This window comes from Mizuhopecten yessoensis, unplaced genomic scaffold (genome assembly GCF_002113885.1).
Source record: "Mizuhopecten yessoensis strain PY_sf001 unplaced genomic scaffold, ASM211388v2 scaffold9399, whole genome shotgun sequence".
NCBI lineage: Eukaryota > Metazoa > Mollusca > Bivalvia > Pectinida > Pectinidae > Mizuhopecten > Mizuhopecten yessoensis.
In genome coordinates, this window is record NW_018408028.1 from 420618 (window position 1) to 442449 (window position 21832).

The 21832-nt window shown below is 39.8% G+C and overlaps 1 protein-coding gene across 8 annotated transcripts in view; it reads right to left on the bottom strand.

Annotated features, from left to right (window-relative positions):
• LOC110458020 (potassium voltage-gated channel protein Shaw-like) overlaps positions 1-21832 on the bottom strand; it is a 154543-nt gene that overhangs the window by 83729 nt on the left and 48982 nt on the right. For all 8 annotated transcript variants that reach the window (XM_021509557.1, XM_021509561.1, XM_021509558.1 and 5 more), the window contains exon 2: positions 7583-7694. The gene's annotated coding sequence lies outside the window, so the exon portion shown is untranslated. The remainder of the gene's footprint in view (positions 1-7582; positions 7695-21832) is intronic.

Sequence of the window (21832 nt, forward strand, 5' to 3'; positions counted from 1 at the left end):
ATATAGTATCCCTACTCCTTACAGACAAGGGTTATCCTTGTATAGTATACCTACACCTTATCACCATCAAAATCTTTTATAAAACAAAAGTTTCGAGCTTTGTATCTGAAACTCGCTGTAATTATCTCTACGTATATGTTTTAATAATTCCATTATAACTACCACGGACTTAGATCTAATTCCATGAAACTACCAACTACAAATATATTGTCAAAACAAATACATATCATGACGTCATGAACACCTACCGCAAAACGTAATAGCTGCAATAAAGATTCCAAAAATACTTACTTCAAGAATTCCCTAGAACTTCCGAAAATCCAAGATCAGGGCGTTAAATCATTCCTAAACAACACAATATCCAATCTCTAATTCGAATCATATGGTTGGGCGACGTTAACTACAGGTGGCGCCACGGGTCGTAGACTTGGCGCGTAACTCCCTCACGAGTTAATGTTTATATCGGAAGTTAGTATGACATGTGACCTAAGGCCATCATCACACAGGGAGGTCGAGCGCGTGAGCTATAAATACTATCCATTACCCCCGGGTAGCAGGAAATACGACACTAAATGTTTTTCGCCCTAGAACCGATTTTTGTATTCTCTGAATATCGCGGTATTTATTGCAATGTTTGAAACGTATATGAAATATCAAAAAGTAAAGATAAAGGCAGTTGATTTAAGTACTGATAAGAAAGGCTGTTTTCTTCATTCGGAATAAAACGACATCTCAACTTTATTAAAGTAACAAAAAGTGTAAATAAAAATTCTGAAGCATTTATTTCAATGTTTACAAACATAACAATTTTCTGAATAACTGCTTAAAATAAATTTAAACAAATAATGATATATTGGGTAAAAATTCCATTTACACAATCAACAGATCAAAAGTCAAAGATATCAGCTACTCAGCCAACAGCAGAATAATATAAAGCTATCAGTTACACTGCCAAAAGTCGAAAACAATGTAAAAATATCCTCTGCACAGACAACAGCCAAAACAAAGTCGAATATTTCATGGTATTATATTTTGTAACGCTAATATCAATGTTTTAGGATATCGTTCTGCAACGTTGCTAAGCATGCATTGTCTTTCACTTCCGGGTGTCGTGGCCAGTGATTGAAGTATTGGATGGAAACAAAAGAACATTTTGTCTTTAACCTTACTATTTATAGACTATTACATGTATGACCGCTCAAGTATATAGATAATACTTAGAGGGATTATATATATACACAAACAAACATTCGTCAAACGAACCTGTGAGCTGCTCGTGCCAGGCTGTTTCTAAGGTTACAACAGTAACCGGGACTAAGAAATGGTTCAATGACGTGCCTTTAACGTACCTCACTTCAAATAGGAAACCAGACAGACCGTCCGTCCGGTATACATCCTTTGTCTTTTGAAAGATTATTTTAACACAAAAGGTGACGTTTACCTTTTATTTGTAATTATAATTTATTGTTTTTATCATGGGAGTGGGAGGGTCGTGAGGGTGTTTTTTTACTATAAGCCTCTCATTTTCCCCCACATGAGAGGAGTGGGAGGGTCGTGAGGGTGTTTTTTACTGTAAGCCTCTCATTCTCCCCTACATGAGAGGAGTGGCAGGGGCGTGAGGGTGTTTTTTACTGTAAGCCTCTCATTCTCCCCTACATGAGAGGAGTGAGAGGGCCGTGAGGGTGTTTTTTTTCTATAAGCCTCACATTCTCCCCTACATGAGAGAAGTGAAAGGGTCGTGAGGGTGTTTTTTTTACTATAAGCCTCTCTTTCTCCCCTACATGAGAGGAGTTGGAGGGTCGTGAGGGTGTTTTTATACTATATGCCTCTCATTCTCCCCTACATGAGAGGAGTGGGAGGGTCGTGAGGGTGTTTTTTTACTATAAGCCTCTCATTCTCCCCTACATGAGAGGAGTGGGAGGGTCGTGAGGGTGTTTTTTTACTATAAGCCTCTCATTCTCCCCTACATGAGAGGAGTGGGAGGGTCGTGAGGGTGTTTTTTTACTATAAGCCTCTCATTCTCCCCTACATGAGAGGAGTGGGAGGGTCGTGAGGGTGTTTTTTTACTATAAGCCTCTCATTCTCCCCTACATGAGAGGAGTGGGAGGGTCGTGAGGGTGTTTTTTTACTATAAGCCTCTCATTCTCCCCTACATGAGAGGAGTGGGAGGGTCGTGAGGGTGTTTTTTTACTATAAGCCTCTCATTCTCCCCTACATGAGAGGAGTGGGAGGGTCGTGAGGGTGTTTTTTTACTATAAGCCTCTCATTCTCCCCTACATGAGAGGAGTGGGAGGGTCGTGAGGGTGTTTTTTTACTATAAGCCTCTCATTCTCCCCTACATGAGAGGAGTGGGAGGGTCGTGAGGGTGTTTTTTTACTATAAGCCTCTCATTCTCCCCTACATGAGAGGAGTGGGAGGGTCGTGAGGGTGTTTTTTTACTATAAGCCTCTCATTCTCCCCTACATGAGAGGAGTGGGAGGGTCGTGAGGGTGTTTTTTTACTATAAGCCTCTCATTCTCCCCTACATGAGAGGAGTGGGAGGGTCGTGAGGGTGTTTTTTTACTATAAGCCTCTCATTCTCCCCTACATGAGAGGAGTGGGAGGGTCGTGAGGGTGTTTTTTTACTATAAGCCTCTCATTCTCCCCTACATGAGAGGAGTGGGAGGGTCGTGAGGGTGTTTTTTTACTATAAGCCTCTCATTCTCCCCTACATGAGAGGAGTGGGAGGGTCGTGAGGGTGTTTTTTTACTATAAGCCTCTCATTCTCCCCTACATGAGAGGAGTGGGAGGGTCGTGAGGGTGTTTTTTTACTATAAGCCTCTCATTCTCCCCTACATGACAGGAGTGGTAGGGTCGTGAGGGTGTTTTTTTAATATAAGCCTCTCATTCTCCCCTACATGAGAGGAGTGGGAGGGCCGTGAGGGTGTTTTTTTACTATAAGCCTCTCATTCTCCCCTACATGACAGGAGTGGTAGGGTCGTGAGGGGGTTTTTTTAATATAAGCCTCTCATTCTCCCCTACATGAGAGGAGTGGGAGGGGCGTGAGGGTGTTATTTTACTATAAGCCTCTCATTCTCCCCTACATGAGAGGAGTTGGAGGGTTGTGAGGGTGTTTTTTACTATAAGCTTTTCTTTCTCCCCTACATGAGAGGAGTTGGAGGGTCGTGAGGGTGTTTTTACTATATGCCTCTCATTCTCCCCTACATGAGAGGAGTTGGTGGGTTGTGAGGGTGTTTTTACTATAAGCCTCTCTTTCTCCCCTACATGAGAGGAGTTGGAGGGTCGGGAGGGGGTTTTTTTACTATAAGCCTCTCATTCTCCCCTACATGAGAGGAGTTGGAGGGTCGTGAGGGTGTTTTTTACTATATGCCTCTCATTCTCCACTACAAATTGTCGCCTCTAAAGCTCCCCTTACTACAAAGCACGTTTATTTCCTGCATACCAATAATTAAGTTATCTTCTTATGCGTATCTCATTCCACGATAGTGATACCATTTCTGTGTCTTTGTATCCAAACTTACGTCTCTTTCTAGCTCTATTCTATATATAACATAATGAACTCCCTCCCCCACTCAACTTGTCTATATTATTTAAACCGCTAGACCCGGGCCTCCAAACAGATACACATTCCTTCCTTGGTTTAACTCTCTTCTGGGCCCTGTTACATCACAGGTAGAATGTTTAACTGCTACCTGTCCGCCATGGTTTACCCCGTTACTGCGGTCCTACGATTGGCGATAATTCCCGGCTAATTTGTTTGCACGCGCTCCAGTTTCCGCGGGACCATCCATCAGTCCCTGTCTGTTGGAACTCCCGACTCTCGTTTTACAGAAATGTACCTATCAAACGGTGTCAATTAACTCTGGACATGCGCGTGCGCGCGTGAAAACCCCGGTGATAACGATTGTGACGTCTGCTTCATCAATCAAACGTTTGGTTGGTCATTAATTATCCGCATCTTGCAGACGTTTGAGGGGTCGCGTGCCCCATCTCAGTGTTGGTAAGGTATTAAAACGTGGAGTCTCGTTACCAACAGAAGAGAGGCATTCTCTGTACAGAAAAAAACCCGCCTCGTTAGTTCTTACATATAAAATAACGATCATAGCCTGCACGTGACCTTCCATCTTTAAGCTTAACGAACCGCTCGTAACATAATCTGTCCTTGTGTCCGTATAAAGTATGTACAACTTTGAGTATTTGTCCTAGCGTCCTGATCTGCTTGACGTAAAACGAATTTTGTTAACCGTTTGACGTGAAACAACGTATCTGGAATATCAAGGTTCAACTACGATGACCGAATCATAGTAAAGTCTTTAAAAAGGGTAGTTGTTTTCCTTTCTAAGCGTATGATAATCACAAAACCGCTTCACCCGCTGTTAGTATAATGCGGGTGGAGTAGCGTGCTTGGTGCCTTCGGCATGGGAGCGCTCTAGAGTCGGCATCAGATCCAGAGGAAGCAAATACGAATTTAACCCACGTTGTTCACCAACATACCGCCTCAATCACACATTCTTACAAATACACGGTCTTCGTCGTGGAAAGGACACGTAACCCAATGAAACCGAACCAAAACCAAACAGTTCAACAAAAACATACCTTTTATTGATTTTGCATTTATAAAACATGTTACATGTATGTCGGATTGTATGTATCACTCCTGTTCACTAGGATGGTAGCGCGCAGTTAATATTCCGTGTAAACTAAAAGTATGTGATTTTTAATATGAAATATCCTCGTCACGTACACTGTACATGTTGTTTCCAATATTTTTAAAAAAATGAGAATATGAAAATAACTTTGATAAAAGGTATAAACAATAGTTCATGTCTGTAAGTTACCTTTGGTGTTGATCCTTAATAACGTGTAAAGTGTAATTAACGTATACTGTCTTAAATCTCCTCACATCGGAGTGTGGAATAACGACCTCCGAGACTTCAATCAGACAACGTGAACTACGAGAGTAAGGCGGGACCACGTTCGTCAGACACGTGCGGCCATTCCTGTTTGGTATTTTAAGATTAATAAGTATATACCAATCGAGTTATAAGGGAGTGCGGAAGTGGCAAGACTCTACAGAGTTTCAACATACAGGTTTCCTATTGATGATAGGGCGGAAGTCAGATAAAATATCCCTCCCATTCATTTGACCTATCCTCTTGACCAGACCGTCAGACACCGAATCTTACAGACTACGTGAAGATCTCGGTTACAATAACTATACATAAATACCTGTGTGTTGTTCCGAGATTTACTGCAGACGAGTATAATGGGCAAAACATTTAATATTTCTGGGGTTAAACTACTGAAATATCAGTTTTCCAACACATCCTAGTCAATTATAAATCTATTTCTTATGAGTTGCGTTTTGGATAAGGTGTAATTCTGAACACACGAGGGAGAATAACTCTCCAAAAAAAAATACCCGGTAACACAAATCTCAAACCAGGAACTACCATCATGCATAATATCGAAAGAATTTAGCGACCACTGTTAAAATAATCCTTATTTAACATAGCATAGGGCTTTCACAGCCTTTCATGGGGGAGTTATGTCGTCTTCCGATGTACCTTGATGAGGGTTTACTTCCCTGGGTAAGTACAATGACTACAGGGGCCATACGTGTTCCTGACAGAGTAACGTTCCTGACAGAATAACGTTCCTGACAGAGTAACGTTCCTGACAGAATAACGTTCCTGATAGAATAACGTTCCTGACAGAGGAATAACGTTCCTGACAGAGTAACGTTCCTGACAGAGTAACGTTCCTGACAGAATAACACAACTGGTAAACAATATAATAATAACATAGAAGATTCATAGTGCATGTGTTCGTCTTGCGTAAAGACAGAGTCTTTAAAAATAGAAAAATGTACAAATGAAGATATTTAAAAACCGATGTAACTGACCTATAAGCAAACAAATTATATTTTCTGCTGTTGCTATGGACACGAATACAATGGCGTCATATTCTACGCTCAAAACGGTTAGAGAAAATCAGACACTGGCGACTAGATCGATAGGGCTCGAGCAGGACTTCTTTACCGCCTCGGAGACAGCAACTAGTGCAGACGAGGACGTCTTCTACTGTAAACAACCATCTATGGAGACGTGGCAGGGACAACAGACGACTGACCAGAAACGCCTTCTACTACAAACAACAATAAATGGAGACGTGGCAGGGACAAAAGACGACTGACCAGAAACGCCTTCTACTACAAACAACAATAAATGGAGACGTGGCAGGGACAAAAGACGACTGACCAGAAACGCCTTCTACTACAAACAACAATAAATGGAGACGTGGCAGGGACAAAAGACGACTGACCAGAAACGCCTTCTACTACAAACAACAATAAATGGAGACGTGGCAGGGACAAAAGACGACTGACCAGAAACGCCTTCTACTACAAACAACAATAAATGGAGACGTGGCAGGGACAAAAGACGACTGACCAGAAACGCCTTCTACTACAAACAACAATAAATGGAGACGTGGCAGGGACAAAAGACGACTGACCAGAAACGCCTTCTACTACAAACAACAATAAATGGAGACGTGGCAGGGACAAAAGACGACTGATCAGAAACGCCTTCTACTACAAACAACAATCTATGGAGACGTGGCAGGGACAACATACGACGGACCAGAAACTCCTTCTACTGCAAACCATAATATTTGGAGACGTTGCAGGGACAAAAGACGACGGACCAGAAACGCCTTCTACTGCAAACCATAATCTTTGGAGACGTTGCAGGGACAAAAGACGACGGACCAGCAACGCCTTCTACTGCAAACCATAATCTTTGGAGACGTTGCAGGGACAAAAGACGACGGACCAGCAACGCCTTCTACTGCAAACCATAATCTTTGGAGACGTGGAAGGGACACGAGGCTACAGACCAGAAACGACCCATCCTGTAAACCACAATCTATGGAGACGTGGCAGGGACACGAGGCTACAGACCAGAAACGCTTCATCCTGTAAACCACAATCTATGGAGATGTGGCAGGGACACGAGGATACAGACCAGAAATGCCTCATCCTGTAAACCACAATCTATGGAGACGTGGCAGGGACACGAGGCTACAGACCAGAAAGGCCTCATCCTGTAAACCACAATCTATGGAGACCTGTCGGGTACAGGATATTACAAACCTAAAAAATCTCCTCTTGTATATCACAATCTATGGAGACCTTGCAGGGACACGCTAATACAAACCAGAAATGCCTTTTCATTTGAACAACACACTACGGCATTATGACTGGGACATAGTACTCGGACGAACACATCTTTTCTTCAAAACAAGAGACTATTGAGACATCACGTGGATATAGTACTGTGGACGAGAATATTACAGATGAGAATATCTTCTCTTGAAAACTACAGATAATTGATATCTGTCGGGGAAATGCAACCTCAAATGGTCATGTCTGTTAAAATATTAAAAGAACACTGTAAATATATTGGCGATCATCTCAAAACAATTTCACTTTACTGTTTTCACTTGTCGTAACGGACGGGGATATCAGCGTTATTAAGGATGCTAGTAGANTTACTTATATTTAAATGTGAAAACTTACCGAAATTTGTGAATGGTAGCGAAGTGTAAGGCTTGTTTCAGAGTCATTCTCAGCTAGGGTGTTAAGGTGGTGACGTCATAGTGGCACAATTGGCCCACAAACGTATGGAAACCTGAAAGAGACAAAAGCAATGCTTAGAAAAATGACTTTTGAAAAGAAAATACAATCAAATACCTCGCTAATCCGCCACAGAAATGAGAGAAACCAATCAGTTGTAACACATATTTGTTATCGAGTTTAATATTTAGGACACCATTCCTTGTTGGGGAATGACATATTGTTCATTAGGATCACAAGTTCCCAATACTAGTGCGCATGCTCGTACAGCTCGTACATATGTACCGACTGTTATACGATATATATAAGGTAATACATAAGTAAACACTTTATTTTGTCATTTGGTGTAAGTGATAACATGGCGTTATGTGTAAATATAACGTCATCGTTCTTCTAAATGTCATCCATGCAAAAGTTCATTTTTCGATAACGAGGTTCCATTTCTAAAACAAAATTTTCAAAATGATATGACGTCATGGCACTTCTCAAGGTCGACGATCTTGGCATATACTTTTACATTCGAGCTTCAAGTCCCCATAATCATAAACACTACCAGCAGATATGGCGTTCATATGATTATGAACGCAAAAGGATCAGTCATTTTGAAGCTTTTCCTCTCGCCTAGATAAACGCGAGACCGTCGTAAGATGCACACACCAAGGTAACGTTTAAGCAATATCACTTTCGCTGCCGACAAACTTCAGTATCAGCAATATAATGGGGTTTTCTAATTAACATCATTAAAAACTAGATTTCAAATTTATATATACCTATTGTACGTAATGTTTGAGTCATCATGCCAGTATGAACGTCAATCAGTCTTATCCTTAATCCTTATTTAGTGTAAAATGTCAGCTAAATATGGATGTAAGTAACCGAATTGCGTTCATAATACCGATACTTAATGTATGATATAAACGGTTTCAGAAGCTCACAAAAATGTTACATCAATACTAGTGTGATGCATGTATATCATATTACTAGTTATATAAATCTTAAACTCTTATATGATGAAATGGGACCGGGGTAAGGCTACCGTCACGAAACGCGAAGAAGGGGCTGACATGACATCATGGAGGGTACAACAGGGTGTCAGATGAAGGCAACATTTAAAACACGCCCTTTTTGTAAGATTTTACGTACATGAGAAAAGACAAAGGTCACAAGCCTACCGTACATTTAAGTGAGTAAGACCCCTTGTCACAAGACTACCGTACATTTAAGTGAGTAAGACCCATTGTCACAAGCCGACCGTACATTTAGGGGAGTAAGACCCATTGTCACAAGCCTACCGTACATTCAAGTGAGTAAGACCCATTGTCACAAGCCTACCGTACGTATAAGTGAGTAAGACCCCTTGTCACAAGCCTACCTTCCATTTAAGTGAGTAAGACCCATTGTCACAAGCCTACCGTACATTTAAGTGAGTAAGACCCATTGGCACAAGCCTACCGTAAATTTAAGTGAGTAAGACCCATTGTCACAAGCCTACCGTACATTTAAGTGAGTAAGACCCATTGTCACAAGCCTACCGTACGTATAAGTGAGTAAGACCCCTTGTCACAAGCCTACCGTACATTTAAGTAAGTAAGACCCATTGTCACAAGCCTACCGTACATTTAAGTGAGTAAGACCCATTGTCACAAGCCGACCGTACATTTAGGTGAGTAAGACCCATTGTCACAAGCCTACCGTACATTTAAGTGAGTAAGACCCATGGCGATTGATGTTGTTGACTTTTTGCATTCCTACGTCAGTGCTGATTACAATACACTCATTGTTCGGGGCACACGTGTCGATGAACATACATCTCAACGTTCTCGCTTAGTTGGTTTTTTTCTGTAAACGTCATTCGCCTGGCAGTTTGACTCAGATAGACAGGCGATCAGATAAAATATCCACACGTTTATTGCACGACCAAACATGACCAGGTGGTACAGCCATTCTTAATTTGTCGATTTAATAATTCTTAGAATGAGTGTCAAACTTTCTCAAATATTTACAGACCGCTCCATCTCTGGGTCCTAAGCTACACGGACTGTTTAGCGTAGGTTTGCCTAAACAACTCCTCAGCTGGATCGCGAACAATGTAAACACAGTTGTCTCAGATCCATGTGACGTCATAATGGGCATATAACTACAGTGCGAAACCTGTATGTCCATGTGTTCTAGGTGCGGGTAACTGCACTTCCTGTATACACACAACACTTCCGGTTCCAGTGTCATAATTACCGAACTTTGAGAAGCCGCTTCACATAAGAAAGTATATCCCTGTCAAAATGATGTTCCATCAGTATTTAGGAGCTAGGGTCATGTTGGAAATGTGTTATTTTTTTATGTTTGATAGCGTATATTATATTCAGACTTATTCTGTATCATTCTAATATCTGTAGTAACATTTCAGCGAGATAGTTGGTAGCCATGTTTATCTAATTCGAGTTAGTTAATTCTAACATTGTATACAGGCATATAAGTTTACCGTGTGTCTATTTTGAAAATTAACTAATGACAGTTAGATAAACATGATGGACGTTCATTTCATATTTAGAAAAAAACATACGTTTCTGTAATGAATTAATTATTCTTGTTTCCGAAAAGGGAAACAAATGTTAATTAGTTCTGACGTCACAATAGAACGTAACGTCGCAAACTTGACGTCATAATTAGAATATTGACCAATGAAATCACGTCCAGGGTGTAACCCACTTGTGGGTAACCAAAAATGTTTACCAACTCCTAGCAGGTTTATCCGATAAGTCGGGGGCCAGGATACCTATGGTGGTTGTTGGAGAAAAATAATTATGAATATCGGTAAAAAGCACCACGGTGACCTTGGAGTGTGGTAGCACGTGGAGTACAATACCTTCATACTATACGTAGCTCGCCCAAACACAACATTATATAACACACGACCTCTTCCCCGCACCTGACCTCCAGGGCTTCACCGACGGGAGGGATTCATTGGAGCTCCCGTTCATTATTAAAGGAGATTACACCAGTACTCGCGGTACAGTGAAGTTTGTACGCCCTTTACAACAACCTACACACCTAATGCTCCGTATGTGTTGGGGGTTTTGTGTAGATCTTGTAACGACGGAAGCCTGGCTTTCTGTGTACAGTGTGTGTAACGTTCCTCTTATACAGGTGGATAGCATTGTATTTGAGTCATTCCTCTCGCGGGCCGACATTACTTCTTGCAACTATTTTGCGAAAAAATAAATCCTTTCATAACAAAATATTTATCTACAAAGTTGTTAATTCGTTTCTCAAACCAATTCTTCAAACTACATAATAATCACCACAAAATGTATCAGTTTTCCGTCTTTAAAAGGGCAAAGTTATGCATATTTTGCTACGTTTTAAACAAGAGGCCCAGAGGGCCTGTATCGCTCACCTGGATATCTAAACAATCATGGCAAAATATTCTCCAAATGAGATCCAAGGGAATATGCCAGACCCCAAGGCCAATCCAGGATCAATTCTAATATCATGACTGCATTCGTCTATTTTTGCCCAGCATTTGTATATATAGTTTTGGGGTGGGGATCTCAACCGTTTCTAAGTTATGACCCAGGGGTTAAGTCTGGAAAGGTTGGGCAGACCCTGGGATCAATTATAATATCATGACTGCATTCGTCTCTTTATGCCGAACAATTGTATATATAGTTTTGGGGTGTGGATCTTAACAATTTCGAAGTTATGACCCAGGGGTTAAGTCTCCAGGGTGGGGCAGTCCCCAGGGCCATCCTGGAAGCATATGTGCATTCATTTCTTTATAATTAGCAATTGTATATATGGTTATAGGGTGGAGATCGCAACTGTTTCGAAGCTGTGACTAAGAAACTAGGTCCCTAGGGTTCAGTCAGACCCCAGGGTCTATTCTGTTATCATGACTGCATTCGTCTCTTTATGCCCAGCATTTGTATATTTAGTTTTGGAGAGGGGATCTCAACCGTTTCAAAGTTATGACCCAGGGACTTTGTCTCCGAGGTTGGGCCAGACGCTAGGGCCATCCTGGAAGCAACTGTGCATTCTTCTCTTCATACTCGGCTATTGTATATATGGTTATACGGTTGGGATCTCAACAATTTCCAAGTGATAAACTTATTTTGGCCCCACCTCTTAGCCCGGGGGGTCAGACCCAAAATTTGTACAATTTTGAATCTCCACCACCTAGGGGTGCTCCCAGTCAAATATGGTTGATATCCATCTCTTTGTTCCAGAGAATAAGTCGCTTCAAGCAATATAGCCAAATTGGCCCCTTTTGGCCCCACCCCTCAGTCCCCTGGGGGGTCAACCCCACCATTTGTACAATTTTGAATCCCGACAACCTAGGGATCCTTCCAGTCAAATATGGTTGATATCCATCTTTTAGTTCCAGAGAAGAAGTCGCTTAAAGCAGTATAGCCAAATTGCCCCCTTTTGGCCCCGCCCCTCAGCTCCCTTAGGGGTCACCCCCACCATTTGTACAATTTTGAATCCCTACCACCTAGGAATCCTTCCAGTCAAATCTCTTAGTTCCAGAGAGGAAGTCGCTTAAAGCAATATAGCCAAATTGCTCCCTTTTGGCCCCGCCCCTCAGCTCCTTTAGGGGTCACCCCCACCATTTGTACAATTTTGAATCCCTACCACATAGGGATCCTTCCGGTCAAATTTAGTTAAATTCCAATCAGTGGTTAAGAAGAAGAAGTTGTTTAAAGAAATTGTTGACGGACGAACGGACGACGGACGCCACGGTATGCCATATTCAAATATTTCAAACGTTCTAGTATAAAGACACCACAATTTTACAATAAATGATTCAATATCTAAGGAGTTCAATACATTCCAGAAAAGTTCATCTGAACCGGTGTTACTTTTGATCACAAACAAGAGGTTCATCTGAACCGGTTTTACTTTTGATCACAAACAACAGGTAAATCTGAATCGGTGTTACTTTTGATCACAAACCTCAGGTACATATGAACCGGTGTTACCTCTGATCACAAACCCGAGGTTCATCTGAAGCGGTGCTACTATTGATCACAAACCACAGGTACATCTGAACCGGTGTCACTTTTGATCACAAACCACAGGTACATCTGATCCGGTGTTACTTTTGATCACAAATAACAGGTACATCTGAATCGGTGTTACCTTTGATCACAAACCACAGGTACATCTTAATCGGTGTTACCTTTGATCACAAACCACAGGTACATCTTAATCGGTGTTACCTTTGATCACAAACCACAGGTAAATCTGAATCGGTGTGACTTTTGATCACAAACCTCAGGTACATCTGATCCGGTGTTACTTTTGATCACAAATAACAGGTACATCTTAAACGGTGTTACCTTTGATCACAAACCACAGGTACATCTTAATCGGTGTTACTTTTGATCACAAACCACAGGTACATCTGAACCGGTGTTACTTTTGATCACAAACCACAGGTAAATCTGAATCGGTGTTACTTTTGATCACAAACCTCAGGTACATCTGATCCGGTGTTACTTTTGATCACAAATAACAGGTACATCTTAACCGGTGTTACCTTTGATCACAAACCACAGGTACATCTTAATCGGTGTTACTTTTGATTCCAAATCACAGGTACATCTGAATCGATGTTACTTTTGATCACAAATCACAGGTATATTTGAATCGGTATTACTTTTGATCACAAACCACGGGTACATCTGAATCGGTTGTACTTTTGATCACAAACCACAGATACATCTGAATCGGTGGTACTTTTGACCACAGGTTTATTTGAATCGGTGGTACTTTTGATCACAAACCACGGGTACAGCTGAACTGGAAATAAGAGGTTTGTAAGAAGGAGTTTGGTGTGTATGAATTTCTGAAGGAAATCTTTATAGCTGATAAATGATTACCTTGATATTGATTGTTGATGAATGAATTAAAGACCTTGTAGAAAATTACTGATCTCAATTTTGAACTTGTATTAATAATCCTGGGAAGAAAGAAACATATCGGTGTTATTGGTAAATCATTCGATGTATACGGCATGTGCACATTTCTTCATTCAGATTTAAATACCAAATATTGGCAATCACCAAGTCGTGTAAAGCACGTGTAAACTGGATATTTTTAGCACATCAAACATCTTTTATAGAGTCTGAAAGTGACCAATTACCCGCCACGTGCTGGCACGTGTTCTGCTCCAACCTGTTTACAGCCTGGTTTATTATCGCACGTGCTGTCTACTTTATCCATTTCCTTAATAACGGCTGGACACTTACTTTCGTTTTATTTGTTATTGAGAGAAATCATGTGTGGGCCACGAGAGCAGCCAGGCCCACAAGATGCTGTGTTAACTGACTGTGAAGTGACTATATAACAGCCATGGTCCATGTTTATGAGCATCCCATTGTTATAAGGCGATGAAGCAACACAACGGAGGTTTATGGCTGAGAGTTATTTCCCTTGCCACTTTTTATAGCTGAGAGTTATTTCCCTTGCCAAGTTATTTCTTTTTGATATTGCCCAGAAATACTTTCCATTAGTTAATAATTGGCAGTAGATAACTCCCGAGTACAACCACTGCAGTATGTGTATAGATAACTCCCGAGTACGACCACTGCAGTATGTGTATCGATAACTCCCGAGTTAAACCACTGCAGTGTGTGTATTGATAATTCCCGAGTACGACCACTGGAGTATGTGTATCGATAACTCCCGAGTGCGACCACTGCTGTGTATAGATAACTCCCGAGTTCAACCACTGCAGTATGTGTATAGATAACTCCCGAGTTCAACCACTGCAGTATGTGTGTTTGGATAACTCCCGAGACGTATATTTTCTAACAGTGCCCAGGGCAATGGTACACTTTATTTGCACGTATTTCCGCCTTCTACATACACTACAGAAGTATACACTGTTAAGTTTTTGCAAATATATATATATAAAAAGAAACCTTTTATACATTGTAAATCGCGTTGATAAATAAAATATCGATGTATAAATAATTGTGTTTACACCTACAGTGTATGTTGAGCGTTGCAAGTTGTACGCGATACTTTGATATACTTCCCTCTGCATAAAACATTACACTGCAATAAAGCCATGCTTATAAGTGGGGGAACGATTTACTTTTGCAATTTTTTTCCCGTGAGCAGTAAATTAGCATAAAACATGACAATCTTATTTCAAGGAGCGAAAAACACCGTGAATTCGTATGTAGTCAGCGTAAAAACTTTCGAAATACAAGGCTTTAAGTTGGTAAGATATGACAGGCATGTATGTATTTATAACTTACCGGTGTCTCAAATTCCCAGTTATAACCCCGTGTTTAACAAGACATCACTGTACGCCCTGCAGATAATTGGTACTTAAAGTGAATTACATGTACGTTATATAACCGTTTTACCGGCAACATCCGTGTTCAATATCAGACTGTCCTCCTTATAACGTGAAATAAGGTGTTACAGACTCGCACGTGCGTATTCACGTCAGTTAGACAATCCAAACGTCTCCGGTAATATGGCACCAAGTACAACCATTCATGCAGTTCAAAGAGTTCCGAAAGGTACAGGTAATCTTCGGCACCATATACAACAGTTTCATGACTGTGAGGTGACTGTTTATAAAGGGACACTTGACGGAATCTAATATATAAATAAGCTTCATCATGTTTCTTAGCGATTTTACACACAAAAAAAAACGATCTTAAAATCCAAATACCGTCACACTGATATTATAATAGCTGCTACCGATCGATTCGGCTAGTGATAATCTCTTTTCAGCTCAATCGAGAGAGCGTTAGACCGGTAAACCAGAGGCTCCAGATTCGATCCCAAGCGAAGGAATAAATATAATGAAATTAAATGTATTACACGTAAATTTGTCCATTCATCAAAATTTACAAATGTCACTAAATGCAGAGACTTTCTAGGTTTTTAGCCCCCTTTACATTACAAAAGAGTCCTGAAAGGGTGACACAGCAGTATGATGTCTATAACCGGCATACTGTGTCTTTTACCGGCATACTTTGTCTATTTCCGGCATACTGTGTCTATTACCGGCATACTGTGTCTATTACCGGCATAATGTGTCTGTTTCCGGTATAATGTGTCTATTACCGGCATAATGTGTCTATTACCGGCATACTTTGTCTATTACCGGCATACTTTGTCTATTACCAGCATACTGTGTCTATAACCGGCATAATGTGTTAATTACCGGCAAATTGTGTCTATTACCGGCTTTCTTGTCTATTACCAGCATACTGTGTCTATAACCGGCATACTGTGTCTGTTACCGGCATACTGTGTCTATTATCGGCATACTGTGTCTATTACCAACATACTGTGTCTATAACCGGCATAGAGTGTTTATTACCGGCATACTGTGTCTATTACCGGCATAATTTGTCTATTATCAATATTTGCGAGTGCAATCATGTGTGCGCCTTATGCTCATCTTTAACCTACGTAAACATTTCGATGTGACCCGTCACGGTTGTCATTCCGAATATAATCATTGATCCAGACAAAGACTACATGAAATAGTACATCTCTGGCTTAAATTATATATTCTTTAATCGAGAAAAATCTGGAAGGCTTGGCATTTCCCAAAATGGCAAATGTGAAATGCATATCAGAAACTGACATATACAGCTATTCACATGCAATTAAAATCGTACAAAATGTCTGTTAAAGTTCAATGTTGTCACTTGATTAAAAAAAATCCCGTAATCCTACGTCCCTTTAGATTTACAGCCTGTAGATATTTTATAACGCATATCAATGTATGTCTGTTTCCGGTATAATGTGTCTATTACAGGCATACTGTGTCTTTTACCGGCATATTGTGTCTATTACCGGCATACTATGTCTATGACTGGCATAGTGTGTATATTACTGGCATACTGTGTCTTTTACCGGCATACTGTGTCTATTAACAGCATACTTTGTCTATTACCGGCATACTGTGTCTATTACCGGCATACTGTGTCTATTACCGGCATACTGTGTCTATTACCGGCATAGTAGGTCTATTACTGGCATACTGTGTCTATTTCCGGTATAATGTGTCTATTTCCGGCATAGTGTGTTTATTACCGGCATACTGTGTCTGTTTCCGGTATAATGTGGCTATTACAGGCATACTGTGTCTATTACCGGCTTTCTTGTCTATTACCAGCATACTGTGCCTATAACCGGCATACTGTGTCTGTTACCGGCATACTGTGTCTATTATCGGCATAGTAGGTCTATTACTGGCATACTGTGTCTATTTCCGGTATAATGTGTCTATTACAGGCATACTGTGTCTATTACCGGCTTTCTTGTCTATTACCAGCATACTGTGTCTATAACCGGCATAGTGTGTTTATTACCGGCATACTGTGTCTATTACCGGCATAATTTGTCTATTATCAATATTTGCGAGTGCAATCATGTGTGCGCCTTATGTTCATCTTTAACCTACGTAAACATTTCGATGTGACCCGTCACGGTTGTCATTCCGAATATAATCATTGATCCAGACAAAGCCTATAAGAAATAGTACATCTCTGGCTTAAATTATATATTCTTTAATCGAGAAAAATCTGGAAGGCTTGGCATTTCCCAAAATGGCAAATGTGAAATGCATATCAGAAACTGACATATACAGCTATTCACATGCAATTAAAATCGTTCAAAATGTCTGTTAAAGTTCAATGTCACTTGATTAAAAAAATCCCGTAATCCTATTTCCCTTTAGATTTACAGCCTGTAGATAATTTATAACGCATAACAATGTATCTCAATTTCATATGATGTAAATGAAAATAATGTTCTCACAAATTAATGATAGTTTTTGTCTACTTGTCATTAATAATGTATGAGAAAGTGCCAACAGGACATTTCCTGAAGAACCAAGAAGTTCAATGGTTCACAGATTATGTAGTACCAATATATATATGACAATGCCAACACACACCAGCTCAAAACGCGGGAAACGAAAATGGATAAAGCATGCTCTTCCAATTACCTCCCGGGTAGAGGTGTGTGTGAGAGAGCGCGTTAATTAGGCGTGTTGTGGAACATTAAACATATCGTTATGCCTGATAAGTGGTTAATGGGATATGTACACATGTCAAACACTGATCCCGACACCTATCGCCTCATTTATATCACAGTCTCCCAGGGAAATAGCTCTCATAGACAGGTACTCCATAGTAGTGGATCAATATCAGCCAGGTGTCAGGTCAACGTTTCAATCACATCGATGTCTCAGTCAGATCGATATCGCAGGTCAACGTTTCAATCACATCGATGTCTCAGTCAGATCGATATCTCAGGTCAACGTTTCAATCACATCGATGTCTCACTCAGATCGATGTCTACACTATTGTAACTAAGATGTTTCACTCAAATCGATGTCTCACTTAGACCAATCTCTTACTTAGAAGTCTAACTCAGATAAATGTCTCGATCAAATCGATGTCTCACTTAGACCAATATTTAACTCAGATTGATGTCTCAATAAGATCGATATTTAACTCAGATCGATGTCTCAATCAGATTGATATTTAACTCAGATCGATGTTTCAATAAGATCGATATTTAACTCAGATCGATGTCTCAATCAGATTGATATTTAACTCAAATCGATGTCTCAATAAGATCGATATTTAACTCAGATCGATGTTTCAATCAGATCGATATTTAACTCAGATCGATGTTTCAATCAGATCGATATTTAACTCAGATCGATGTTTCAATCAGATCGATATCTCAGGTCAATGTCTCAATTAGATCGATATCTCACTCAGATCAATTTCTCCTAACCGCCCATCTATTAATACGAATGTATGTACATCAAACTAGGTAATGATGTGAGGCCAGTAGGTAAAAGTTAACAGTTGATATATTATATATATAGATACGTGTTGACATAACTGATTAGTACATTTTATCAATAGATGAAGGAAAACTTCAAGATTCGTGAGGAATTTAATTCAATAAACTGAAGTGGAGGGGACAACATGTGTTCTGGTAACCTCAAAGGTTCAACTGTAAACAGGAGGCAAAGCCCAATGCCAACCGTTTGGCTGAGGGTTCACCAATACGTCTGGCATCAGCCTACTCCTTATGACTGAAATAGTAAGAGACACTTTTACACAGATTTAACATAGAGACAGTATTGAAGGTATATAACTAAATGCATTTCAATGATACCATGTATTTAATCGAGGAAATCTGTACAAAATAGCTGACTCGATCAAGAACAGGAAACTTAACGTCTTACTATAGGTACGAAGACATCACCTGTACATGGCTTACCGTTTGATCCAATTAGTGGAATTGGCCCAATAAGCAATAAATCGCAATCGGTTTACCGACAGCTGTCATGGAAACAAAGTTATCTGTGAGATGTATTTTCCATATATAGAAGGTTTCACCCCCTCCGCTTTAGATTATGTCCCGAGGTTCACCAAAGATCAAAAGACAAAAAGTCGAATATAACGTCACATTGCTCATACTAATTATGAGAGGAACCATAAGTTAGGTGAGGAACCTTTAATGCGTAAGTTAGGCAAAGAAACCTAAAACATATATTTGTAGAAGTTAGGCAAAGAAACCTAAAACATATATTTGTAGAAGTTAGGCAAAGAAACCTAGAACATGTATTTGTAGAAGTTAGGCAAAGAAACCTAAAACATATATTTGTAGAAGTTGTGCAAAGAAACCTAAAACATATATTTGTAGAAGTTAGGCAAAGAAACCTAGAACATATATTTGTAGAAGTTGGGCAAAGAAACCTAAAACATATATTTGTAGAAGTTAGGCAAAGAAACCTAGAACATGTATTTGTAGAAGTTAGGCAAAGAAACTAAGAACACAAAGGTTAGACAGAGAAACCTGTAATGCAAAATGTATTTTTAGCAAACAATGATGAACTACTTACCGGTATATTATTACTAACATGAATGTTCGTGTTACAGGTGTACATAAGTCTAACAGTGACGTCAGGAAATAAATTATATTTTATTGATAATTGTATAATACTAATATATAATCTACCAAAGTCTATACAAACCGATCAGATTTAATACAAAGATAACAAAACAAACTAATTTTTTTTAGTTCATTTTGACCTAAATATCGTTATACATGTAAATGTAGCGTCCGACAGATGTACCAGTCACTGTGTTGCAGCACTACTCCTTACATCTATTCCTGTTAAGTTTCCGGATACTATAGATACCGTATAATGGCTACTGTTTTTAGAATTGTCAATATCTGAATTCCACGCAGCGAGTACGAGTGTTTAACTAGGTATGTAGTTTATATATATATAAACAAAACGTGTGTAAGTGTGTAACAATATATATATGCGGGTACGTATATGGCGGACGTCGCTATAGCGAACTACTATGTGACGTCATAGCGTATGACGTCACAACATATACTTCAAATAAACAGTCTGAAGAATATCCTAGAAGAGATGAAAGTACTAAAGACTCGGTGTTGAGAATTTTTCTTTTTATATATATATATATAAACAAGGTGCCGGAAGTAATTTATAGATTATAAGTTTAGTTAAGTCATTTCCGGAATATATAAATATGATAGTCTGCGTACATTCTGAGAGCTAGTTTGTTATTTTTTTCTCCCGTTATTTGTAATATTCTGTATGAGATAAACGTACCAGTGCATAAGATTGCCTCCGGTTAAACAATAATTGTATTACAGAAGATAATACGATTAAATCATTTCCGGGATATCATCAGTAAACGATCCTGACACACAAGAGAACCAACTGTTATATTTGTCACGTACGTTGTTTTCTGTAACAACTCACAATAAACGTGTAACAGCAAACAGCAACCAACTTCTTGTACGTCTTAACACATGTGTATAACATACAGTACACACGTAACAGCACACGTGTATGACAGTACACAGCTGACGTGCAACTAACACATGTATGTAACAGATAGCACATGTGTAACAACCCACGTGTAAAACACACATTACACGTGTACAGAATACACAACTCACGTGTAACACACGTGTATGACAATACACATCTGACGTGAAACTATCACATGTATGTAACAGATAGCACATGTGTAACAACACAACACACGTGTACAGAATACACAATTCACGTGTTACAACACACGTGTATAACATTACACAGTACACGTTTAACAATATGCAGTTCACGTCAACAACACACGTGTATAATAATACACAGTACACGTGCAGCAACACACATGGATAAAACAGCACTCATGTAACACGTGTGCATAACAATATACATTACAAGTGCAACAGCACACGTGTATATCAATACAAATCATATGTTCTGCGACACACGTGTATAATATACAAAGCACACGTGTGACAACACACGTATAACAATATACAGTACACTTGCAACAACACAGGTGTATAACACACTGCAGACCTGTATAATAATACACATCACACGTGTGACAACACAGGTGTGTAGCACAACACATGGGTACTCAATACAGAACTCACGTGTTACAACACACATGCATAACACAGATAGCATGTGTAACATTACACGTGTATACAGCACCAATACACTAACCACATATCGTACGTGTGTACACACGTGTATAACAGCATTAACACACATGTGTAACACTATCCGAACATGTGTTACAACAGACAGCACCCCCCCCCCACACACACACACACACACACACACACACACAAGGATCCGAAAAGCAATTACAAAATGTACATGAATCCTAATGTGTAGGAGTATTATTAGACGTTTATGCCAACCCTCTTCCCGACTGATGGACTATACCAGTAAATACCACTTCTGGCCCAGCACCAGTTGTACGTGTGTATGGATCATTAACATCGACTGAAATGCACATACTCATCAATATAACACAAAACTGACATCAAAGTATAGCTGTTTAAGTGACTCGTGCTGTTACAGTATCTGCTGTGTATGTAATAAGGATAGGATACACGTGTATTGCTATGCTGCCTCTGCTGATAACTCATGTTCACTACATAGTTGACATTCTATATAAAACATTCCGATGCAGATAATGTAGTTATTATTGTATAAGTGCTGAAAAATAAATTCAATGATATCGACCCTCTTTTATTTTTCCCGAACAAGAAGGAAACCTTTTTCTCCCTCTCCCAAACGAAAAATAGGTATACTATAATTTGGGGTGGAGGTGGGGGTGGAGGTGG